A 26220-nucleotide genomic window follows, 5' to 3' on the forward strand; every position below is an offset into this window, starting at 1 on the left:
AGGTCATGTTGCGGCTGTACATGACATCAGTTAGGCCACTGTTGGAATATTGTCTGCAATTCTGGTCTCCTTCCTATCGGAAAGATGTTGTGAAACTTGAAAGGGTTCAGAAAAGATTTACAAGGATGTTGCCAGGGTTGGAGCATTTGAGCGACAGGAAGAAGCTGAACAGTCTGGAGCTGTTTTCACTGGAGTGACGGAGATTGAGGGGTGACCTCATAGAGGTTTACAAAATCATTGATTAGATTACTTACAGTGTGGAAACAGGCCCTTCGGCCCAACAAGTCCACGCTGACCCGCCGAAGCGCAACCCACCCATACCCCGACATTTACCCCTTACCTCACACTACAGGCAATTTGGCATGGCCAATTCACCTGACCTGCACATCTTTGGACTGTGGGAGGAAACCGGAGCACCCGGAGGAAACCCACGCAGACACGGGGAGAACGTGCAAACTCCACACAGTCAGTCGCCTGAGTTGAACCCAGGTCTCTGGCGCTGTGAGGTAGCAGTGCTAACCACTGAGCCACCATGCCACCCATTAGGGGTATGGAAAGGATAAATAGACAAAGTCTTTTCCCTGGGGTGGGGGAGTCCAGAACGAGAGGGCAGAGGTTTAGGGTGAGAGGGGAAATATATAAAAGAGACCTAAGGGGCAACATTTGCACGCACAGAGTGGTACAGGAAGTGGTGGAGGCTGGTACAATTGCAGCATTTAAAAGACATTTGGATGGGTATATGAATAGGAAGGGTTTGGAGAGATATGGGCCGGGCGCTGGCGGGTGGGACTGGATTGGGTTGGGATATCTGGTCGGTATGGACGGGTTGGACCGAAGGCTCTGTATCCAGGCTGTACATCTCTATGATTCTAGTCTCAGGTTTTCAGCATCTGCATGAGTCACCGACAGGCCCCGCCCCGTGACGTCACGTATCCCTCTGCGCATGCGTCCACATTCCCGGCCAAGATGGTGGCTGTTTACCTCGGAAATGCAAAACATTTACCCACAAGTTATTTTTCAAGGTGCTCGCTTCTCTCTGGAAGGGTTTATTCTCGGTCTGAATCCCTCTGTCCAGCTCCTGCAGCCTTACCGTCTGGAAAAGCGCGTCTCTTCCCATTTCCCACGGAGACAAACCCGGCACTGCGGCTGCGCCGCCCTCGGCTGTAGTGAGTATAGAGGGTATTCACCACCGCGGGGAATGCTGGGTAGGTACTCCGCCATTGAGGAGATTAACACAGAAGGTTAATTCTGTTCATTAATAATTTTCTCTTGCCTGTATTCTATTCTTCTGCTATCCAAATAATCTTTGGAAGAACAAAATTAGCGTTTAGGAAAACATCTTAAAATTGGATGCATCTAACAAATCTCTCAAATCATCTCTACAACATAACCTTGTCATTAAAATACTAGATCTTTCAAATCATTTTGTAAATTCCCGTCCTGAACAGATGGTGTTAGATTTTGGAAACTCCTTTAACAGGTGGATATTTAACACTCAAGCCAAGAGATACATTTGTTTATTCTGAATGTCTCTCAACATGTTTCTTTTGTCATCTCATTTTACAGAGTAGTGGAATTAATGAAAACTGAAGTGTTTCTCTGATGCCAGTTCTGTGCTAACTTCTCAGCTACAAGCTCCAGCCAGAGAGTTTACATTGAAGTACAATGACTCTGATTCAGAGGTGAATATTTTTGGGCATTCATCTATAATTCAATAGTTAATTTGTTTTGCTGTGGTTCATTGGTTCGGCCCTGGTGTGATCTCTTTACTGTGGATCTGAATCCCTGTCCTCCATGACAATCTCTTTGCCATTGTCCAACCTGCGCTACCTTTAATAATGAGTATTTTAAATTTCTGTGACAGTTTACTGTTATTTCTTCCAGTCGTCTTCAAATGAGGGTTTCATCATTACAGGTGCCTGAGGTATGTGCTGTCAATTTATTCCATTCATATGTGTGGCCTCCCTCACAAACATCACTCAGACTTACTTTATGCTCCCTCTGACACACACTATTCCTTTCCCTGCTCGTAACACCCAGCCTCCTCCACAGGCTTTCAAATTCTTGTGTCTGTACAGCCCTCCCTATGTATTTCACCTTGGGTGAACATCAAAGCCGTCCCGATCTGTTTAAACTCCTCCAGCCACTCCATCTCTCCCTATCACTGTCACCTCCTCCACACACTCCAACCCTCCCTATCACTGTCACCTCCTCCACACACTCCAACCCTCCCTATCACTGTCACCTCCTCCACACACTCCAACCCTCCCTATCACTGTCACCTCCTCCACACACTCCAACCCTCCCTATCACTGTCACCTCCTCCACACACTCCAACCCTCCCTATCACTGTCACCTCCTCCACACACTCCAACCCTCCCTATCACTGTCACCAATTCCAAACACTCCAAACCTCCCTATCACTGTCACCTCCTCCAAGCACTCCAACCCTCCCTATCACTGTCACCTCCTCCAAACAGACAAACCCTCCCTATCACTGTCACCTCCTCCAAATACTCCAACACTCCCTATCACTGTCACCTCCTCCAAACAGACCAACCCTCCCTATCACTGTCACCTCCTCCACACACTCCATTCCTCCCTATCACTGTCACTTCCTCCAAACAGACCATCCCTTCCTATCACTGTCACCTCCTCCAAACACTCCATCCCTCCCTATCGCTGTCACCTTCTCCACACACTCCAACCCTCCCTATCACTGTCACCTCCTCCACACACTCCATCTCTACCTATCACTGTCACCTCCTCGAATCACTCCAACCCTCCCTATCACAATCACCTTCTCCAACCACTCCATCAGTCCCTATCACTGTCAACTCCTCCAGTAACATCAACCCTCCCTCTCACAGTCACCTCATCCAGACACTCCAACCCTCCCTATCACTGACACCTCCTCCAAACACGCCAACCCTTCCTATTACTGTCACCTCCTCCAAACACTCCAACCCTCCCTCTCACTGTCACCTCTTCCAAACATGCCAACCCTCCCTATCACTGTCACCTCCCCCAAACAGACCATCCTTCCCGATCACTGTCACCTCCTCCAGACACTCCAACCCTCCCTATCGCTGTCACCTTCTCCAGTCACTCTAAACCATCCCTCCCAAAACTGTCTCTCACTGAACTTTGTTCAGTGATTCCAACCCGCCTCCTCCCACCCTAATCTCTCCCCCCGTCCTCCCCCTCCCCCCCGTCTCCTTCCCCCCCGTCTCCTTCCACCCCCGTCTCCCCCCCCGTCTCCTCCCCCCCCGTCTCCTCCCCCCCCGTCTCCTCCCCCCCCGTCTCCTCCCCCCCCGTCTCCTCCCCCCCCGTCTCCTCCCCCCCCCCGTCTCCTCCCCCCCCGTCTCCTCCCCCCCCGTCTCCTCCCCCCCCGTCTCCTCCCCCCCCGTCTCCTCCCCCCCCCGTCTCCTCCCCCCCCGTCTCCTCCCCCCCCGTCTCCTCCCCCCCCCCGTCTCCTCCCCCCCCCGTCTCCTCCCCCCCCCGTCTCCTTCCCCCCCCCGTCTCCTTCCCCCCCCGTCTCCTCCCCCCCCGTCTCCTTCCCCCCCCGTCTCCTTCCCCCCCCGTCTCCTTCCCCCCCCGTCTCCTTCCCCCCCCGTCTCCTTCCCCCCCCGTCTCCTCCCCCCCCGTCTCCTCCCCCCCCGTCTCCTCCCCCCCCGTCTCCTTCCCCCCCCGTCTCCTTCCACCCCCGTCTCCTTCCCCCCCCCCGTCTCCTTCCCCCCCCCCCCGTCTCCTTCCCCCCCCCCCGTCTCCTTCCCCCCCCCCGTCTCCTTCCCCCCCCCCGTCTCCTTCCCCCCCCCCGTCTCCTCCCCCCCCCGTCTCCTCCCCCCCCGTCTCCTCCCCCCCCGTCGCCTCTGCCCCCCCGTCTCCTTCCCCCCCCGTCTCCTTCCCCCCCCGTCTCCTTCCCCCCCCGTCGCCTCCGCCCCCCCCCCGTCGCCTCCGCCCCCCCCCGTCGCCTCCGCCCCCCCCCGTCGCCTCCGCCCCCCCCGTCGCCTCCGCCCCCCCCCGTCGCCTCCGCCCCCCCCCGTCGCCTCCGCCCCCCCCGTCGCCTCCGCCCCCCCCGTCGCCTCCGCCCCCCCCGTCGCCTCCGCCCCCCCTGTCGCCTCCGCCCCCCGCCGTCGCCCTCCCCCCCCGTCTCCCCATCATCGTCCCCCGTCTCCCCATCATCGTCCCCCGTCTCCCCATCATCGTCCCCCCTCTCCCCATCATCGTCCCCCCTCTCCCCATCATCGTCCCCCCTCTCCCCATCATCGTCCCCCCTCTCCCCATCATCGTCCCCCCTCTCCCCATCATCGTCCCCCCTCTCCCCATCATCGTCCCCCCTCTCCCCATCATCGTCCCCCCTCTCCCCATCATCGTCCCCCCTCTCCCCATCATCGTCCCCCCTCTCCCCATCATCGTCCCCCCTCTCCCCATCATCGTCCCCCCTCTCCCCATCATCGTCCCCCCTCTCCCCATCATCGTCCCCCCTCTCCCCATCATCGTCCACCCTCTCCCCATCATCGTCCACCCTCTCCCCATCATCGTCCACCCTCTCCCCATCATCGTCCCCCCTCTCCCCATCATCGTCCCCCCTCTCCCCATCATCGTCCCCCCTCTCCCCATCATCGTCCCCCCTCTCCCCATCATCGTCCCCCCTCTCCCCATCATCGTCCCCCCTCTCCCCATCATCGTCCACCCTCTCCCCATCATCGTCCCCCCTCTCCCCATCATCGTCCCCCCTCTCCCCATCATCGTCCCCCCTCTCCCCATCATCGTCCCCCCTCTCCCCATCATCGTCCCCCCTCTCCCCATCATCGTCCCCCCTCTCCCTCATTGAACCTCCCAGCCCCTCATCGAACCTCCCAGCCCCTCATCCAACCCCCCCCCCCCGCCCCTCACCCGTCCTCTTCTGCCCCCTTCTGTCCCCACCCGTCCCCATCAGTCCCCAACTGTCCCCAGCAGACTTCATCTGTTCAATTCAGTCCCCACCCGGTCCCGTCCGTACCCACCAGAGCCCATCTTTCCACACTAGTCCCCACCAGTTCCCCCCTGGTCCCCGTTTGTTCCCATGTGTCCCCATCTGTTCCCCTCTGTCCCATGTCCCCTTGTGTCCCCACCGGTCCGCATCTGTCCCCATTAGAATCATTATCCCCACCAGCCTCCGTGTCCCCACCAGCCTCCGTGTCCCCACCAGTCCACATGTGTCCCCTCCAATCCCCCACCAGTCTCCATGTGCCCCCACCAGTCCCCATCAGAACCATTTGTCCCCCTCCTGTCCCCCTTCTGTCTCCTTCTCACCCTATCAGTCACCGCCAGTCGCCCTCTGTCCCCACCCATCCCCATCAGTCGCCACAAGAACCATCCGTCTCCCTCTGTCTCCCTGTGTCCCCTTCTCTCCCCATTTGTCCCCGCAGTCTCCCTGTGTCCCCACCAGTCTCCATCATTCCCGTTCTATCCTCATCAGTCCCCCTCTGTCCCCGTCAGTCGCCACCAATCCCTCTTTGTTGCCCCCCCCCCTCTCCCTTCTGTCGCCACCGGTCCAAACCTGTCTCCACCAGTCCCCATTAGACCCCACCTGCATCCACCAGGTCCCACCAGGCCCCGCCCGTCGCCACCAGGCCCCGCCGGTCGCCACCTGTCGGCACCGGGCCCCATCTGTCTCCCCCAGGCACAACCAGGCCCCACCTGTCGCCACCAAGCCCCATTTGTCTCCATCACTCCCCACCTGTCACCACCGGACCCCATCCATTGCCACCGGACCCCCATCTGTTGCCAGCAGTCTCCACCAGTCCCCACCGGTCCACATCGGTCGCCACCAGGCCCCATCTGTCATGACCAGGCCCAACCAGGACCCACCTGTCGTCACCAGGACCCACCTGTCGCCACCAGGCCCCATCTGTCGCCACCAGACCCCATCTGTCGCCACCAGACCCTATCTGTCTCCACCAATCACCTCCTGTCGCCACCAGGCCCCATCAGTCCCTAACTATCACCACCGCTACCCATCTGTCTCCACCGGGCCCCATCTGCGCCACCGGGCCCCATCTGTCACCACCAGGACCCACCTGTCGCCCCCAGGACCCACCTGTCTGCACTGGGTCCCACCAGGCCCCATCCGACGCCAGCAGTCCCCATCTATCACCACCAGGCCCCATCTGTCACCACCGGTCCCCATCTGTCGCCACCAGGCCCAACCACGCCCCATCTGTCACCACCAGGCCCCATCTGTCACCACTGGTCCACATCGGTCGCCACCAGGCCCCATCTGTCACTACCAGGCCCCATCTGTCACTACCAGGCCCCATCTGTCACCACCGGTCCCCTTCTGTCGCCACCAGTCCCCAACTATCACCTCCAGGCCCCAGCTGTTGCCACCAGTCCCCACCTGTCGCCACCGTGCCCCACTTGTCGCCACCACGACCCACCTGTTGCCACCAGGACCCAACTGACTCCACCGGGTCCCACCGGTCCCCATCTGTCGCCACCAGGCCCCGTCTGTCGCCACCGGTCCCCGCCCGTCGCCACCGGTCCCCGCCCGTCGCCACCGGTCCCCACCCGTCGCCACCGGTCCCCACCCGTCGCCACCGGGCCCCACCCGTCGCCACCGGTCCCCGTCCGTCGCCACCGGTCCCCGCCCGTCGCCACCGGGCCCCATCCGTCTCCAACAGTCCCCATCAGTCGCCATCGGGTCCCCATCTGTCGCCACCGGGCCCCATCTGTCGTTACCAGGTCCAACCACTTCCCATCTGTCACCACCAGGACCCACCAGTCGCCACCACGACCCACCTGTCTCCTCCAGGTCCCACCGGTCCCCAACAATTGCAACCAGGCCCCACCTGTCTCCACCAGACCCCATCCGTCGCCACCGGTCCCCCACTGTTGCCAGCAGTCCCCATCTATGTCCACCAGTCCCCATCTATCGCCACCAGGCCCCATCTGTCACGTCCAGGCCCAACCTGGCCCCATCTGTCACTACCAGGCCCCATCTGTCTCCACCAGTCGCCACCAAGAGCCATCTCCCGCAACAGGCCCCGTCTGTCACCACTAGGCCCCGTCTGACGCCGGTAAAAACAATGACTGCAGATGCTGGAAACCAGATTCTGGATCAGTGGTGCTGGAAGAGCACAGCAATTCAGGCAGCATCCGAGGACAGGCAAAATCGACGTTTCGGGCAAAAGCCCTTCATCAGGAATAAAGGCAGAGAGCCTGAAGCGTGGAGAGATAAGCTAGAGGAGGGTGGGGGTAGGGATAGAGTAGCATAGAGTACAATAGGTCAGTGGGGGAGGAGATGAAGGTGATAGGTCAGGGAGGAGAGTGTGGAGTGGATAGGTGGAAAAGGAGCTGGGCAGGTCGGACAAGTCCGGAGAAACTAGGATGAGGTGGGGGAAGGGGAAATGAGGAAACTGTCTGACGCCACCGGGCCCCGTCCGATGCCACCGGGCCCCGTCCGACGCCACCGGGCCCCGTCCGACGCCACCGGGCCCCGTCCGACGCCACCGGGCCTCGTCCGTCGCCACCGGGCCCCATCCGTCGCCACCGGTCCCCATCTGTCGCCACCGGTCCCCATCAGTCCCCACCTATCACCACGGGTACTCATCTGTCTCCACAGGTCCCCATCTGTCGCCACCAGGCCCGACCATGCTCGATCTGTCACCACCAGGACCCATCTGTCGCCACCAGGACCCACCTGTCTCCACTGGGTCCCACCAGGTCCCACCTGTCCCCACCAGGTCCCACCTGTCCCCACCAGGTCCCACCTGTCCCCACCAGGTCTCACCAGGCCCCACCTGTCATCACCAGGCCCCACCTGTCGTCACCAGGCCCCACCTGTCGTCACCAGGCCCCACCTGTCGTCACCAGGCCCCACCTGTCACCACTGTCTCCACCGGTCCCCATCCATCGCCACCGGACCCCATCTGTTGCCAGCAGTCCCCATCTGTCTCCACCAGTCCCCACCGGTCCACATCGGTCGCCACCAGGCCCCATCTGTCATGACCAGGCCCAACCAGGACCCACCTGTCGCCACCAGGACCCACCTGTCGCCACCAGGACCCACCTGTCGCCACCCGACCCCATCTGTCTCCACCAGTCACCTCCTGTCGCCACCAAACGCCATCTGTCGCCACCAGGCCCCGTCTGTCACCACCGGTCCCCACCTGACTCCACTGGGCCCCACCTATTGCCACCCAGACCCCATCTGTCGCCACCAGGCCCAATCTGTCACGACCAGGTCCAACCAGGCCCCATCTGTCGCCACCAGGAACCCACCTGTCTCCACCAGTTGCCTTCTGCCGCTACCAGGCCCTGTCTGTCGCCACCAGGCCCCATCAATCCCTAACTATCACCACCGCTACCCATCTGTCTCCACCGTGCCCCATCTGTCGCTACCAGGCCCCATCTGTCGCCACCAGGCCCCATCAGTCCCCAACTATCACCACCAGTGCCCATCTGTCGCCACCAGGCCCCATCTGTCACCACCTGTCCCCATCTGTCACCACCAGGCCCCATCAGTCCCCATCTGTCGCCACCGGGCCCCATCTGTCGCCACCGGGCCCCATCTGTCACCACCAGGACCCATCTGTCGCCCCCAGGACACACCTGTCTGCACTGGGTCCCACCAGGCCCCATCCGCCGCCAGCAGTCCCCATCTATCACCACCGGTCCCCATCTGTCGCCACCAGGCCCAACCACGCCCCATCTGTCACCAGCAGGCCCCATCTGTCACCACTGGTCCACATCGGTCGCCACCAGGCCCCATCTGTCACCACCAGGCCCCATCTGTCACTACCAGGCCCCATCTGTCACTACCAGGCCCCATCTGTCGCCACCGGTCCCCTTCTGTCGCCACCAGTCCCCAACTATCACCTCCAGGCCCCAGCTGTTGCCACCAGTCCCCACCTGTCGCCACCGTGCCCCACTTGTCGCCACCACGACCCACCTGTTGCCACCAGGACCCAACTGACTCCACCGGGTCCCACCTGTCGCCACCGTCACCATCTGTTGCCACCTAGCCCCACCTGTCTCCACCCGGCCCCATCCGTCACCACCGGTCCCCATCTGTCACCATTGGTCCCCATCAGTTGCCACAGGTCACCATTTGTCGCCACCAGGCCCCGTCTGTCGCCACCAGGCCCCATCCGTCGGCACCGATCCCCATCAGTCTCCAACAGTCCCCATCTGTCGCCATCGGGTCCCCATCTGTCGCCATCGGGTCCCCATCTGTCGCCACCATGCCCCATCTGTCTCCACCGGGCCCCATCCATCGCCACCAGGCCCCATCAGTCGCCACCAGGCCCAACCAGGACCCACCTGTCGCCACCAGGACCACCTGTCACCACCTGTCTCAAACCAATCCCCATCCCTCGCCACCGGTCCCCATCTTTTGCCAGCAGGCCCATATGTCCCCACCAGTCCCTAGCGGGCCCCATCTGTCGCCACCAGGCCACACCTGTCACGACCAGATCCAACCACGCCCCACCTGTCTCCACCAGTCGTCTCCTGTCGCCACCAGGCCCCGTCAGTCGCCACCTGACCCCATCTGTCGGCACCGGTCCCCATCGGTCGTCATCTGGTCCCCATCTGTCTCCACCAGTCCCTAACTATCACCACCGGTCCCCATCCGTCGCCAGCAGTCCCCATCCGTCGCCAGCAGTCCCCATCTGTCTCCACCAGTCCCCACCGGTCCCCATCCGTCACCACCGGTCCCCATCCGTCGCCAGCAGTCCCCATCTGTCTCCACCAGTCCCCACCGGGCACCATCTGTCGCCACCAGGCCTCATCTGTCACGACCAAGTCCAAACAGGCCCCATCTGTTGCCACCAGGCCCCACCTGTCTCCAACAGTCATCTCCTGTCCCCACCAGGCCCCATCTGTCACGACCAAGTCCAACCAGGCCCCATCTGTTGCCACCAGGCCCCACCTGTCGCCACCGGTCCCCGCCCGGCGCCACCGGTCCCCGCCCGTCGCCACCGGTCCCCGCCCGTCGCTACCGGTCCCCGCCCGTCGCCACCGGTCCCCGCCCGTCGCCACCGGTCCCCACCCGTCGCCACCGGTCCCCGTCCGTCGCCACCGGTCCCCGTCCGTCGCCACCGGGCCCCATCCGTCTCCAACAGTCCCCATCAGTCGCCATCGGGTCCCCATCTGTCGCCACCGGGCCCCATCTGTCGTCACCAGGTCCAACCACTTCCCATCTGTCACCACCAGGACCCACCAGTCGCCACCACGACCCACCTGTCTCCTCCAGGTCCCACCGGTCCCCAACAATCGCAACCAGGCCCCACCTGTCTCCACCAGACCCCATCCATCGCCACCGGTCCCCCACTGTTGCCAGCAGTCCCCATCTATGTCCACCAGTCCCCACCAGTCCCCATCTATCGCCACCAGGCCCCATCTGTCACGTCCAGGCCCAACCTGGCCCCATCTGTCACTACCAGGCCCCATCTGTCTCCACCAGTCGCCACCAAGAGCCATCTCCCGCAACAGGCCCCGTCTGTCACCACTAGGCCCCGTCTGACGCCGGTAAAAACAATGACTGCAGATGCTGGAAACCAGATTCTGGATCAGTGGTGCTGGAAGAGCACAGCAATTCAGGCAGCATCCGAGGACAGGCAAAATCGACGTTTCGGGCAAAAGCCCTTCATCAGGAATAAAGGCAGAGAGCCTGAAGCGTGGAGAGATAAGCTAGAGGAGGGTGGGGGTAGGGATAGAGTAGCATAGAGTACAATAGGTCAGTGGGGGAGGAGATGAAGGTGATAGGTCAGGGAGGAGAGTGTGGAGTGGATAGGTGGAAAAGGAGCTGGGCAGGTCGGACAAGTCCGGAGAAACTAGGATGAGGTGGGGGAAGGGGAAATGAGGAAACTGTCTTACGCCACCGGGCCCCGTCCGACGCCACCGGGCCCCGTCCGACGCCACCGGGCCCCGTCCGACGCCACCGGGCCCCGTCCGTCGCCACCGGTCCCCACCTGTCGCCACCAGGACCCATCTGCCACCAGTCCCCATCTGTCACCAACGGTCCCCATCTGTCGCCACCGGTCCCCATCAGTCCCCACCTATCACCACGGGTACTCATCTGTCTCCACCGGTCCCCATCTGTCGCCACCAGGCCCAACCATGCTCGATCTGTCACCACCAGGACCCATCTGTCGCCACCAGGACCCATCTGTCTCCACTGGGTCCCACCAGTTCCCACCTGTCTCCACCAGTTCCCACCTGTCTCCACCAGTTCCCACCTGTCTCCACCAGTTCCCACCTGTCTCCACCAGGTCCCACCTGTCTCCACCAGGTCCCACCTGTCTCCACCTGGTCCCACCTGTCTCCACCTGGTCCCACCTGTCTCCACCAGGTCCCACCTGTCTCCACCAGGTCCCACCTGTCGTCACCAGGCCCCACCTGTCGTCACCAGGCCCCACCTGTCGTCACCAGGCCCCACCTGTCGTCACTGTCTCCACCGGGCCCCATCCATCGCCACCACGCCCCATCAGTCCTCAACGATCACCACTGGTACCCATCTGTCTCCACCGGGCCCCATCTGTCGCCACCAGGCCCCATCAGTCCCCAACTATCACCACCGATACCCATCTGTCTCCGCCGAGCTCCATCTGTCACCACCAGGCCCAACTAAGCCCCAGCTTTTGCCACCAGGACACACCTGTCTCCACCGGGTCCCACCAGGCCGCATCCGTCACCACCAGGCCCCATCAGTCGCCACCGGTCCCCATCTGTCGCCACCGGGCCCAACCACGCCCCATCTGTCGCCACCGGGCCCCCATCTGTCGCCACCGGGCCCCCATCTGTCGCCACCGGGCCCCCATCTGTCGCCACCGTGCCCCCATCTGTCGCCACCGGGCCCCCATCTGTCGCCACCGGGCCCCATCAGTCGCCACGGGCCCCATCTGTCACCACCAGGCCCAACCACTCCCCATCTGTCGCCACCAGGACCCACCTGTCTACACCGGGTTCCACTGGTCCCCGCCCGTCGCCACTGGTCCCCTCCCGTCGCCACTGGTCCCCGCCCGTCGCCACCAGGACCCACCTGTCTCCACCGGGTACCACCAGGACCCACCTGTCGCCACCAGGACCCACCTGTCGCCACCAGGACCCACCTGTCTCCACCGGGCCCTATCAGTCGCCACCAGGCACAACCAGGACCCACCCGTCACCACTCAGGCCCCATCTGTCGCCACCGGTCCCCATCAGTTGCCACAGGTCACCATTTGTCGCCACCATGCCCCACCTGTCTCCACCAGTCCCCACCGGGCCCCATCCATCGCCACCAGGCCCCATCAGTCGCCACCAGGCACAACCAGGACCCACCTGTCGCCACTAGGACCCACCTGTCACCACCTGTCTCCACCAATCCCCAACTATCGCCACCGGTCCCCATCCGTCGCCACCGGCCCCCATCTGTTGCCAGCAGTCCCCATCTGTCTCCACCAGTCCCTACCAGGCCCCATCTGTCATCAGCAGGCCCCATCTGTCACGACCAGTTCCAACCAGGCCCCATCTGTCACCACCAGGCCCCACCTGTCATCACCAGTCGTCTCCTGTCGCCACTAGGCCCCGTCGGTCGCCACCTGGCCCCTTCCGTCGGCACCGGTCCCCACCTGTCTCCACCGGTCCCCACCTGTCCCCACCTGTCCCCACCGGTCCCCACCTGTCCCCACCTGTCCCCACCTGTCCCCACCTGTCCCCACCGGTCCCCACCTGTCCCCACCGGTCCCCACCGGTCCCCACCTGTCCCCACCGGTCCCCACCGGTCCCCACCTGTCGCCACCGGTCCCCACCTGTCGCCACTAGGCCCCGTCCATCGCCACCTGGCCCCATCAGTCCACAACTATCACCACCAGTCCCCATCTGTCGCCACCGGTCCCCATCTGTCGCCACTGGTCCCCATCTGTCGCCACTGGTCCCCATTTGTCGCCACCGGTCCCCATCTGTCGCCACCAGGCCCCATCTGTCACCACCAGGCCCAACCACGCCCCATCTGTCGCCACCAGGACCCACCTGTTTACACCGGGTTCCACCGGTCCCCACCTATTGCCACCAGGCCCCACCTGTCACCACCAGTCCCCATTTGTCGCCACCAGGCCCAACCACGCCCCATCTGTCGCCACCGGGCCCCCACCTGTCGCCACCGGGCCCCCACCTGTCGCCACCGGGCCCCCACCTGTCGCCACCGGGCCCCCACCTGTCTACACCGGGTTCCACCGGTCTCCACCTGTCGCCACCGGTCTCCACCTGTCGCCACCGGTCCCCACCTGTCGCCACCATGCCCCATCTGTCTCCACCAGTCACCACCGGGCCCCATCAGTCTCCAACTATCATCACCAGGCCCCACCAGTTGCCAACTATCACATCCAGTCCCCATCTGCCCCGGTCCCCGCCTGTCGCCACCCGTCCCCATCTGCCCCGGTCCCCGCCTGTCGCCATCCGTCGTCACCGGTTGCCATCCGTTGCCAGCAGTCCCCATCTGTCTCCACCAGTCCCCACCAGGCCCCATCTTGTCACGACCAAGTCCAACCAGGCCCCATCCATCGGCACCGGTCCTCATCAATCGCAATTGGGTCCCAATCAGTCGCCACCGGGCCCCACCTGTCGCCACCGGGCCCCACCTGTCGCCACCGGGCCCCACCTGTCGCCACCGGGCCCCACCTGTCGCCACCGGGCCCCACCTGTCGCCACCGGGCCCCACCCGTCGCCACCGGTCCCCGCCTGTCGCCACCAGGCCCCATCAGTCTCCATCTTTCGCCACCGGTCCCCACCTTTCGCCACCAGGAACCACCTGTCACCACCAGGTCCCATCAGGCGCACCAGGCCCAACCAGGACACACCTGTGTCCACCAGTCCCCATCTGTCACCACCGGTCCCCACCTGTCTCCACCAGTCCCTACCGGGCCACATCTGTCACCACCAGGCCCCATCTGTCACGACCAGTTCCAACCAAGCCCCACCTGTCATCAACAGTCGTCTCCTGTCGCCGCCAGGCCCCGTCCGTCGCCGCCAGGACACGTCCGTCGCCGCCAGGCCGCGTCCGTCGCCATCAGGTCCCATCCGTCGCCACCAGTCCCCATCTGCCACCGGTCGCCACCAGACCCCATCAGTCCCCATCTGTCGCCACCGGTCCCCATCTGCCACTGGTCCCCGCCTGTCGCCACCAGGCCCCATCAGTCCCCACCTGTCGCCACCGGGCCCCGCCTGTCGCCACCGGGCCCCACCTGTCGCCACCGGGCCCCACCTGTCGCCACCGGGCCCCACCTGTCGCCACCGGGCCCCACCTGTCGCCACCAGGACCCACCTGTCGCCACCAGGACCCACCTGTCGCCACCAGGACCCACCTGTCGCCACCAGGACCCACCTGTCTCCACCGGTCCCCATCCGTCGCCACCGGTCCCCATCTGTTGCCAGCAGTCCCCATCTGTCTCCACCAGGCCCCATCTGTCACAACCAGTTCCAACCAGGCCCCATCTGTCGCCTCCAGGTCCCACCTGTCATCAACAGACGTCTCCTGTCGCCACCAGGCCCCAACCGTCGCCACCAGGCCCCGTCTGTCACCACCTGGCTACGTCCGTCGGCACCGATGCCCATCAGTCGTCAGTGGGTCCCCATCTGTCTCCACCAGTCCCCAACTATCACCACCAGTCCCCATCTGTCGAAACGATCCCCATCTGTTGCCACCGGGCTCCATCTGTCGCCATCGGAACCCATCTGTCACCAGCAGGCCCAACCACATCCCATCTGACACCACCACGACCCACCAGTCCACCTCTGTCGCCACCGGGCCCCACCTGTCGCCACCGGGCCCCACCTGTCGCCACCGGGCCCCACCTGTCGCCACCGGACCCCACCTGTCGCCACCGGGCCCCACCTGTCGCCACCGGTGCCCATTTGTCACCACCTGTCTCCACCAGTCCCCATCCGTCACCACCGGTCCGCATCCGTCGCCACCGTTCCCATCTGTTGCCAACAGTCCCCATCTGTCTGCACCTGTCCCCACCGGGCCCCATCTGTCACCACCAGGCCACATCTGTCATGACCAAATCCAAACAGGCCCCACCTGTCGCCACCAGGTCCCACCTGTCGCCACCGGTCCCCACCTGTCGCCACCGGTCCCCACCTGTCGCCACCGGTCCCCACCTGTCGCCACCGGTCCCCACCGGTCGCCACCGGTCCCCACCTGTCGCCACCGGTCACCATTTATCGCCACCATGCCCCATCTGTCTCCACCGGGCCCCATCCGTCACCACCAGGCCCAACCAGGACCCACCTGTCGCCACCACGACCCATCTGTCTCCACCGGGTCCCACCGGTCCCCATCTGTCGCCACCGGTCACCATTTGTCGCCACCATGCCCCATCTGTCTCCACCGGGCCCCATCCGTCACCACCAGGCCCAACCAGGACCCACCTGTCGCCACCGGCCCCCACCTGTCGCCACCGGCCCCCACCTGTCGCCACCGGCCCCCACCTGTCGCCACCGGGCCCCACCTGTCGCCACCGGGCCCCACCTGTCGCCACCGGGCCCCACCTGTCGCCACCGGGCCCCACCCGTCGCCACCGGTCCCCGCCTGTCGCCACCAGGCCCCATCAGTCTCCATCTTTCGCCACCGGTCCCCACCTTTCGCCACCAGGAACCACCTGTCACCACCAGGTCCCATCAGGCGCACCAGGCCCAACCAGGACACACCTGTGGCCACCGGCCCCCACCTGTCGCCACCGGGCCCCACCTGTCGCCACCGGGCCCCACCTGTCGCCACCGGGCCCCACCTGTCGCCACCGGGCCCCACCTGTCGCCACCGGGCCCCACCCGTCGCCACCGGTCCCCGCCTGTCGCCACCAGGCCCCATCAGTCTCCATCTTTCGCCACCGGTCCCCACCTTTCGCCACCAGGAACCACCTGTCACCACCAGGTCCCATCAGGCGCACCAGGCCCAACCAGGACACACCTGTGTCCACCAGTCCCCATCTGTCGCCACCGGTCCCCACCTGTCTCCACCAGTCCCTACCGGGCCACATCTGTCACCACCAGGCCCCATCTGTCACGACCAGTTCCAACCAAGCCCCACCTGTCATCAACATTCGTCTCCTGTCGCCGCCAGGCCCCGTCCGTCGCCGCCAGGACACGTCCGTCGCCGCCAGTCCCCATCTGCCACCGGTCCCCGCCGGTCGCCACCAGACCCCATCAGTCCCCGCCTGTCGCCACCAGGCCCCATCAGTCCCCACCTGTCTCCACCGGGCCCCACCTGTCTCCACCGGGCCCCACCTGTCTCCACCGGGCCCCACCTGTCTCCACCGGCCCCCACCTGTCTCCACCGGCCCCCACCTGTCGCCACCGGCCCCCACCTGTCGCCACCGGCCCCCACCTGTCGCCACCGGCCCCCACCTGTCGCCACCGGCCCCCACCTGTCGCCACCGGCCCCCACCTGTCGCCACCGGTCCCCACCTGTCGCCACCATCCCCATCTGTCGCCACCGGGCCCCCATCTGTCGCCACCGGGCCCCCATCTGTCGCCACCGGGCCGCCATCTGTCGCCACCGGGCCGCCATCTGTCGCCACCGGGCCGCCATCTGTCGCCACCGGGCCGCCATCTGTCGCCACCGGGCCCCCATCTGTCGCCACCGGGCCCCCATCTGTCGCCACCGGGCCGCCATCTGTCGCCACCGGGCCCCCATCTGTCGCCACCAGGTTCCACCGGTCCCCACCTGTAGCCACCGGTCCCCACCTGTCGCCACCATGCCCCATCTGTCTCCACCAGTCACCACCGGGCCCCATCAGTCTCCAACTATCACCACCAGGCCCCACCAGTTGCCAACTATCACATCCAGTTCCCATCTGCCCCGGTCCCCGCCTGTCGCCACCGGTCCCCATCTGCCCCGGTCCCCGCCTGTCGCCATCCGTCGTCACCGGTTGCCATCCGTTGCCAGCAGTCCCCATCTGTCTCCACCAGGCCCCACCAGGCCCCATCTTGTCACTACCAAGTCCAACCAGGCCCCATCCATCGGCACCGGTCCTCATCAATCGCAATTGGGTCCCAATCAGTCGCCACCGGGCCCCACCTGTCGCCACCGGGCCCCACCTGTCGCCACCGGGCCCCACCTGTCTCCACCGGTCCCCATCTTTCGCCACCAGGCCCAACCAGGCCCCACTTGTCGCCACCCCGATCCACCTGTCTCCACCGGGTCCCACCGGTCCACACCTGTCGCCACCGGTCCCCACCTGTCTCCAGGACCCACCTGTCGCCACCAGTCCCCATTTGTCGCCACCATGCCCCACCTGTCTCCACCAGTCCCCACCAGGCCCCGCCCCGCCCCACCAGGACCCACCTGTCGTCACCAGGACCCACCTGTCGTCACCAGGACCCACCTGTCATCACCAGGACCCACCTGTCACCACCAGGACCCACCAATCCCCATCCGTTGCCACTGGTCCCCATCCGTCGCCACCGGGCCCCATCTGTCGCCACCAGGCCCCATCTTTCACGACCAAGTCCAACCAGGCCCCATTTGTCGCCACCAGGCCCCGTCCGTCGCCACCAGGCCCCATCCGTCGCCACCAGGCCCCGTCCGTCGGCACCGGTCCCCATCCGTCGGCAACGGTCCCCATCAGTCGCCACCGGGTCTCAATCTGTTACACCAGTCCCCATCAGTCCCCATCTGTCGCCACCGGGCCCCATCTGTCGCCACCAGGTCCAACCACACCCCACCAGTCACCACCACGACCCATCTGTCACCACCTGGTCCCACCGGTCCCCACCATTTGCCACCAGGCCCCACCTGTCTCCACCGGACACCATCCGTCGCCACCGGTCCCCAACTGTTGCCAGCAGTCCCCATCTATCTCCACCAGTCCCCAACGGTCCCCATCTATCGGCAGCAGGTCCCATCTGTCACGATCAGGCCCAACCAGGCCCCAACTGTCACCACCTGGCCCCACCTGTCTCCACCAGTCGCCGCCAGGCCCCGTCCATCGCCAACAGGCCGCGTCCGTCGCCATCAGTCCCCATCTAACACCGGTCCCCACCGGTCGCCACCAGACCCCATCAGTCCCCATCTGTCGCCACCGGTCCCCATCTGCCACCGGTCCCCGCCTGTCGCCACCAGGACCCATCAGTCCCCACCTGTCTCCACCGGGCCCCACCTGTCTCCACCGGGCCCCACCTGTCGCCACCAGTCACCACCGGGCCCCATCCGTCGCCACCAGGACCCACCTGTCGCCACCACGACCCATCTGTCTCCACCGGGTCCCACCGGTCCCCATCTGTCGCCACCAGACCCCATCAGTCCCCATCTGTCGCCACCGGTCCCCATCTGCCACCGGTCCCCGCCTGTCGCCACCAGGACCCATCAGTCCCCACCTGTCTCCACCGGGCCCCACCTGTCTCCACCGGGCCCCACCTGTCTCCACCGGGCCCCACCTGTCGCCACCAGTCACCACCGGGCCCCATCCGTCGCCACCAGGACCCACCTGTCGCCACCACGACCCATCTGTCTCCACCGGGTCCCACCGGTCCCCATCTGTCGCTACCAGACCCCATCAGTCCCCAACTATCACCACCGGGCCCCACCTGTTGCCACCAGTTGCCAACTATCACATCCAGTCCCCATCTGTCTCCACCAGTCCCCATCTGCCTCGGTCCCCGCCTGTCGCCATCCGTCGTCACCGGTCGCCATACGTTGCCAGCAGTCCCCATCTGTCTCCACCAGTCCCCACCAGGCCCCATCTTGTCACAACCAAGTCCAACCAGGACCCATCCGTCGCCACCAGGCCCCATCAGTCCTCAACTATCACCACCAATACCCATCTGTCGCCACCAGGACCCACCTGTCTCCACCGGGTCCCACCAGGCAGCATTCGTCGCCAGCACACCCCATCTGTCGCCACCGGTCCCCATCTGTCGCCACCGGTCCCCATCTGTCGCCACCGGTCCCCATCTGTCGCCACCGGTCCCCATCTGTCGACACCAGGTTCCACCTGTCGCCACCGGTCCCCACCAGTTGCCACCATGCCCCACCTGTCGCTACCAGGACCCACCTGTCTCCACCTGTCGCCACCAGCACCCACCTGTCTCCACCGGGCCCTATCCGTCGCCACCAGGCCCAACCAGTACCCACCTGTCTCCACCAGTACCCACCTGTCTCCACCAGGCCCCATCTGTCGCCACCGGTCCCCATCAGTTGCCACAGATCACCATTTGTCGCCACCATGCCCCACCTGTCTCCACCAGTCCCCAGCGGGCCCCATCCGTCGCCACCAGGCCCCATCAGTCGCCACCAGGCACAACCAGGACCCACCTGTCACCACCTGTCTCCACCAATCCCCAACTATTGCCACCGGTCCCCATCCCTCGCCACCGGTCCCCATCTGTTGCCAGCAGTCCCCATCTGTCTCCACCAGTCCCTACCAGGCCCCATCTGTCACGACCAGTTCCAACCAGGCCCCATCTGTCACCACCAGGCCCCACCTGTCATCACCAGTCGTCTCCTGTCGCCACCAGGCCCCGTCGGTCGCCACCTGGCCCCATCCGTCGGCACCAGTCCCCATGAGATGCCACCGGTCCCCATTAGTCGTCATCGGGTCCCCATCTGTCGCCACCGGTCCCCATCTGTCGCCACCGGTCCCCATCTGTCGCCACCTGGCCCCATCTGTCGCCACCGGGCCCCATCTGTCGCCACCGGGCCCCATCTGTCGCCAACATCACCATCTGTCGCCACCGGGCCCCATCAGTCCCCATCTGTCGCCACCGGTCCCCATCTGTCTCCACTAGGCCCAACCACACCACATCCGTTGCCAGAACTCTCCATCTGTCGCCACCGGGCCCCATCTGTCGCCACCGGGCCCCGTCCGTCGCCACTAGGCCCCGTCCGTCGCCACCTGGCCCCATCAGTCCACAACTATCGCCACCGATACCCATCTGTCGCCACCCGTACCCACCTGTCTCCACCGGGTCCCACCAGGCCTCATTCGTCGCCAGCACACCCCATCCGTCGCCACCGGTCCCTATCTGTCACCACCAGGCCCAACCACACCCCATCTGTCGCCACCGGGCCCCATCTGTCACCACCAGGCCCCATCTGTCACCACCAGGCCCAACCACGCCCCATCTGTCGCCACCAGGCCCAACCAGGCCCCATCTGTCGCCACCAGTACCCACCTGTCTCCACCGGGTCCCACCAGGCCGCATTTGTCGCCAGCACACCCCATCTGTCACCACTGGTCCCCGTCTGTCGCCACCAGGCCCAACCATGCCCCATCTGTCGCCACCGGGCCCCCATCTGTCGCCACCGGGCCCCCATCTGTCGCCACCGGGCCCTCATCTGTCGCCACCGGGCCCTCATCTGTCGCCACCGGGCCCGCATCTGTCGCCACCGGGCCCGCATCTGTCGCCACCGGGCCCGCATCTGTCGCCACCGGGCCCGCATCTGTCGCCACCGGGCCCGCATCTGTCGCCACCGGGCCCCCATCTGTCGCCACCGGGCCCCCATCTGTCGCCACCGGGCCCAACCACGCCCCATCTGTCACCACCAGGACCCACCTGTCTACACCGGTCACTACCTGTCGCCACCGGTCCCCACCTGTCGCCACCACGCCCCATCTGTCGCCACCAGGACCCACCTGTCTACACCGGTCACTACCTGTCGCCACCAGGACCCACCTGTCGCCACCGGTCCCCACCTGTCCCCACCTGTCCCCACCTGTCTCCACCTGTCTCCACCTGTCTCCACCGGTCCCCACCTGTCCCCACCTGTCCCCACCTGTCCCCACCTGTCCCCACCTGTCTCCACCTGTCTCCACCTGTCTCCACCTGTCCCCACCTGTCTCCACCTGTCTCCACCTGTCTCCACCGGTCCCCACCTGTCCCCACCTGTCTCCACCGGTCCCCACCGGTCCCCACCTGTCCCCACCTGTCCCCACCTGTCCCCACCTGTCCCCACCTGTCCCCACCTGTCTCCACCTGTCCCCACCTGTCTCCACCTGTCTCCACCGGTCCCCACCGGTCCCCACCGGTCCCCACCTGTCTCCACCGGTCCCCACCGGTCCCCACCTGTCTCCACCGGTCCCCACCGGGCCCCACCTGTCTCCACCAGGCCCCACCTGTCTCCACCAGGCCCCATCAGACGCCACAGGTCACCATTTGTCACCACCATGCCCCACCTGTCTCCACCAGTCCCCACCGGGCCCCATCCGTCACCACCAGGCCCCATCAGTCGCCAACCGGCCCAACCAGGACCCACCTGTCGCCATTAGGACCCTCCTGTCACCACCTGTCTCCACCAGTCTCCAATTATCGCCACCGGTCCCCATCCGTCGCCACCGGCCCCCATCTGTTGCCAGCAGTCCCCATCTGTCTCCACCAGTCCCTACCAGGCCCCAGCTGTCACAACCAGTTCCAACCAGGCCCCATCTGTTGCCACCATGCCCCACCTGTCATCACCAGTCGTCTCCTGTCGCCACCAGGCCCCGTCGGTCGCCACCTGGCCCCATCCGTCGGCACCAGTCCCCATGAGATGCCACCGGTCCCCATTAGTCGTCATCGGGTCCCCATCTGTCGCCACCGGTCCCCATCTGTCGCCACCGGTCCCCATCTGTCGCCACCTGGCCCCATCTGTCGCCACCGGGCCCCATCTGTCGCCACCGGGCCCCATCAGTCCCCATCTGTCGCCACCGGTCCCCATCTGTCGCCACCGGTCCCCATCTGTCGCCACCGGTCCCCATCTGTCGCCACCGGGCCCCATCTGTCGCCACCGGGCCCCATCTGTTGCCACCAGGCCCAACCACACCCCATCTGTCACCACCACGACCCACCTGTCGCCACCAGGACCCACCTGTCGCCACCGGATCTCACCGGTCCCCATCTGTTGCCACCAGTCCTCATCAGTCCCCAACTATCACCACCAGGTCCTACCTGTTGCCACCAGTCGCCAACTATCACATCCAGTCCCCATCTGTCCCCACCAGTCCCCACCTGTCGCCACCGGGCCCCATCTGTCACCACAAGTCCCCATCAGTCCCCAAATATCACCACCGGTCTCCACCTGTCGCCACCGGTCTCCACCTGTCTCCACATGTCTCCACCGGGCCCCACCTGTCTCCACCGGTCCCCATCTTTCGCCACCAGGCCCAACCAGGCCCCACTTGTCGCCACCACGACCCACCTGTCTCCACCGGGTCCCACCGGTCCACACCTGTCGCCACCGGTCCCCACCTGTCTCCAGGACCCACCTGTCACCACCAGTCCCCATTTGTCGCCACCATGCCCCACCTGTCTCCACCAGGCCCCATCCTGCCCCACCAGGACCCACCTGTCGTCACCAGGACCCACCTGTCACCACCAGGACCCACCAATCCCCATCCGTTGCCACCAGGACCCATCTTTCACGACCAAGTACAACCAGGCCCCATTTGTCGCCACCAGGCCCCACCTGTCGCCACCAAGAGCCATCTGTCGCCACCAGGCCCCGTCCGTCGCCACCAGGCCCCGTCCGTCGGCACCGGTCCCCATCCGTCGGCAACGGTCCCCATCAGTCGCCATCGGGTCTCAATCTGTTCCACCAGTCCGCATCAGTCCCCATCTGTCACCACCAGGACCCACCAGTCACCACCACGACCCATCTGTCACCACCTGGTCCCACCGGTCCCCACCATTTGCCACCAGGCCCCACCTGTCTCCACCGGACCCCATCCGTCGCCACCGGTCCCCAACTGTTGCCAGCAGTCCCCATCTATCTACACCAGTCCCCAACGGTCCCCATCTATCGGCAGCAGGTCCCATCTGTCACGATCAGGCCCAACCAGGCCCCAACTGTCACCACCTGGCCCCACCTGTCTCCACCAGTCGCCGCCAGGCCCCATCCGTCGCCAACAGGCCGCGTCCATCACCATCAGTCCCCATCTAACACCGGTCCCTGTCTGTTGCCACCAGGACCCATCAGTCCCCACCTGTCTCCACCGGGCCCCACCTGTCTCCACCGGGCCCCACCTGTCTCCACCGGGCCCCACCGGGCCCCACCTGTCTCCACCGGTGCCCATTTGTTGCCACGTGTCTTCACCCGTCCCCATCCGTCGCCACCGGTCCCCATCTGTAGCCAACAGTCCCCATCTGTCTGCACCTGTCCCCACCAGGCCCCATCTGTCCCCACCAGGCCCCATCTGTCCCCACCAGGCCCCATCTGTCGCCACCAGGCCACATCTGTCTCGACCAAATCCATTTAGGCCCCGTCCGTCGCCACCAGGCCCCCTCCGTCACCGCAGGCCTGCTCCATCACCACCAGGCACCCTCCGTCTGAACCGGTCCCCATCAGTCGTCATCGGGTCTCCACCTGTCTCCACCAGTCCCCACCGGGCCCCATCTGTCACCACCAGGTCCAACCACGCCCCATCTGTCGCCACCAGGCCCCATCCATCGCCATCGGTCCCCGTCCGTCGCCACCGGTCCCCGTCCGTCGCCACCGGTCCCCGTCCGTCGCCACCGGTCCCCATCCGTCGCCACCGTCCCCATCCGTCGCCACCGGTGCCCGCCGGTTGCCACCAGTCCCCACTGGTCCCCATCTGTCGCCACCGGTCCCCATCTGTCGCCAAAGGTTCCCATCTGCCACCGGTCCCCGCCTGTCGCCACCAGGCCTCACCAGTCCCCACCTTTCACCACCAGGACCCACCTGTCTCCACTGGGTTCCACCAGGCCCCACGAATCTCCACTAGGACCCACCTGTTGCCACCAGGACCCACCTATCGCCATCTGTCTCCACCGTTCACCATCCGTCGCCACCAGACCCGTCTGTTGCCAGCAGTCCCCATCTGTCGCCACCAGGCCCCACCTGTCTCCAACAGTCGTCTCCTGTCGCCACCCGGCCCCGTCCGTCGCCACCCGGCCCCGTCCGTCGCCACCGGGTCCCCACCTATCTCCACCGGTCCCCATCCGTTGCTACCGGACCTCATCCGTCACCGCCGACCCCATCCATTGCCACCAGTTCCCGTCTGTCGCCACCAAGTGTCGCTGGTTACTAATTTGTACTGACCCAAAAAAATTCTAAGTGTCACTGGTTACTCATTTCTCATTTTCGAACGTTTTTCTAGTTACTGATTTCTCATTTTCGGGCATTTGTCTAAGTTTTGCTGGTTACTGATTTCTTCTTTTTGGGCATTTTTTCAAGTTTTTCTGGTTACTGATTTCCCACCGTGGGAAATGCGTCAAACTCGAAGGCGAGACCGTCGGCAGCATCGCCCGGTCAAACCCGGCCGAACTACCCGGCTTAGAAGTCTCAAAGTCGGTATGAGCAGTCAAGTTCGCTCCCATCACAGTTTGGACCACTTGCCAACATTGGAAATGCATGAAAATCGGCCTGAACACGGGGGGCCAGTCCGCCCTCGAAGGCGAGACCATCCACAGCAACGCCGGGCCAAACCCGGCTGAGCTAGCCGGCCCCAAGCACTCAACGTCGGTATGAGCAGTCAAGTTCGCTCCCATCAAAATGTGGACCACTTGCCAACGTTGGAAATGCATGAAATTCGGACTGAACACGGGGCAGCATCTGCCCTCGAAGGCGAGACCGTCGGCAGAACCGCAGGGTCAAATCCGACCGGGCTACCCGGCTTAGAAGTCTCAAAGTCGGTATGAGCAGTCAAGTTCGCTCCCATCACATATTGGACCACTTGCCAACGTTGGAAATGCATGAAAATCAGCCTGAACGCGGGGTCCAGCCCGCTTTCGAAGGCGAGACCATCCGCAGCATCGCCGGGTCAAATCCGATCGGGCTACCCGGCCCCGAGCACTCAACTTCCCTCTGAAGCCTTGGATTCGCCTCCTTGGAAAATGCAGATCCAATATTACCAAAACGGGAACCCGAACACGAAACCGAAGTCTAACCCTTTCGCTAACCAGCAACCGAACACTCTCCCTAAGCCTGACCCCACCGCCGGTGGCACTCCAGGCAAACACACCCTTCAAAATCACACCCATCCGGCAATGCAACTCAAAAAGGATCCAAATTCAGAAACACCCCCTTCAAAAGGCACTCCGTCCCCGGCCACACTACCGGGGCATGCTCCTCTGGGCGATAATTAAGCCCCCACGACTAATTGAAGCCAACCACAGCCGCAACTCGAAAGGAGAAGTCAGTAACCAATTCAAAAATGCACTTGGTTACTGACTTCTACAGACTCAAAAAAATTCTGTGTCACTGGTTACTGATTTGTACTGAGCCTAAAAAATTCTAAGTGTCACTGGTTACTCATTTCTCATTTTCGAACGTTTTTCTAGTTACTGATTTCTCATTTTCGGGCATTTGTCTAAGTTTTGCTGGTTACTGATTTCTTCTTTTTGGGCATTTTTTCAAGTTTTTCTGGTTACTGATTTCCCACCGTGGGAAATGCGTCAAACTCGAAGGCGAGACCGTCGGCAGCATCGCCCGGTCAAACCCGGCCGAACTACCCGGCTTAGAAGTCTCAAAGTCGGTATGAGCAGTCAAGTTCGCTCCCATCACAGTTTGGACCACTTGCCAACGTTGGAAATGCATAAAAGTCGAAGGCGAGACCATTGGCAGAACCGCCGGGTCAAACCAGACTGAGCTACCCAGCTTAGAAGTCTCAAAGTCGGTATGAGCAGTCACATTCGCTCCCATCACAGTTTGGACCACTTGCCAACGTTGGAAATGCATGAAACTTGGCCTGAACATGGGGCAGCATCCGCCCTCGAAGGCGAGACCGTCGGCAGAACCGCCGGGTCAAATCCGACCGGGCTACCCGGCCCCGAAGTCTCAACGTTGGTATGCGCAGTCAAGTTCGCTCCCATCACTGTTTGGACCACTTGCCACCGTTGGAAATGCATGAAAGTCGGCCTGAACACGGGGTAACGTCCGCCCTCTAAGGCGAGAACGTCAGCAGAACCGCCAGGTGATATCTGGCTGCGCTAGCCGGCCCCAAGCACTCAACGTCGGTATGAGCAGTCAAGTTCGCTCCCATCAAAATGTGGACCACTTGCCAACGTTGGAAATGCATGAAATTCGGACTGAACACGGGGCAGCATCTGCCCTCGAAGGCGAGACCGTCGGCAGAACCGCAGGGTCAAATCCGACCGGGCTACCCGGCTTAGAAGTCTCAAAGTCGGTATGAGCAGTCAAGTTCGCTCCCATCACAAATTGGACCACTTGCCAACATTGGAAATGCATGAAAATGAGCCTGAACACGGGGGCCGGTCCGCTCTCGAAGGCAAGACCATCCGCAGAAATGCCGG

At 64.0% G+C, this 26220-nt stretch overlaps 1 long non-coding RNA gene across 1 annotated transcript in view; it reads left to right on the forward strand.

The window, feature by feature from the left end:
- The first annotated feature begins 998 nt into the window (after positions 1–998).
- Positions 999–26220, forward strand: part of LOC122548251 (uncharacterized) — a 26125-nt gene continuing 903 nt past the window's right edge. Inside the window, exons 1-3 of the long non-coding RNA XR_015754225.1 lie at positions 999–1166; positions 1567–1924; positions 24143–26220. The exon at positions 24143–26220 is cut by the window's right edge and continues 903 nt beyond it. This is a non-coding gene — a long non-coding RNA (uncharacterized LOC122548251). The remainder of the gene's footprint in view (positions 1167–1566; positions 1925–24142) is intronic.

The sequence above is a fragment of the Chiloscyllium plagiosum genome, unplaced genomic scaffold, assembly GCF_037043375.1.
Source record: "Chiloscyllium plagiosum isolate Xiang-an unplaced genomic scaffold, Cpla_swu_hap1 HiC_scaffold_43, whole genome shotgun sequence".
NCBI lineage: Eukaryota > Metazoa > Chordata > Chondrichthyes > Orectolobiformes > Hemiscylliidae > Chiloscyllium > Chiloscyllium plagiosum.